This window comes from Cariama cristata, unplaced genomic scaffold, assembly GCF_000690535.1.
Source record: "Cariama cristata isolate BGI_N322 unplaced genomic scaffold, ASM69053v1 scaffold22791, whole genome shotgun sequence".
In the NCBI taxonomy this organism is placed as follows: domain Eukaryota; kingdom Metazoa; phylum Chordata; class Aves; order Cariamiformes; family Cariamidae; genus Cariama; species Cariama cristata.
In genome coordinates, this window is record NW_009599037.1 from 60,322 (window position 1) to 60,587 (window position 266).

Below are 266 nucleotides of genomic sequence, written 5' to 3' on the forward strand. Positions count from 1 at the left end.
GTGGGACCGCGGCGTTGCCGACATCCCCCCTCTCCCCATTCTTTTTTTTTTTCAGCTGGTCGGGCAGGAGCTTTTCGCGAGGAGTGGGAAAGGAGGGGAGTGATTTCAGCCATGCAGTCCACGACGCCAGAAGGGGTAAATACAATTTCCAGCGGCTGAACCCTTCCGACATCTTCCTCCCACCCTGTTACCAGCTCGAAGAGGGTTTGCGCCGGCTCAGTTTTGAACCCGCTCCTCCTGGAACGTCACGGCCACGTCCTCCACGG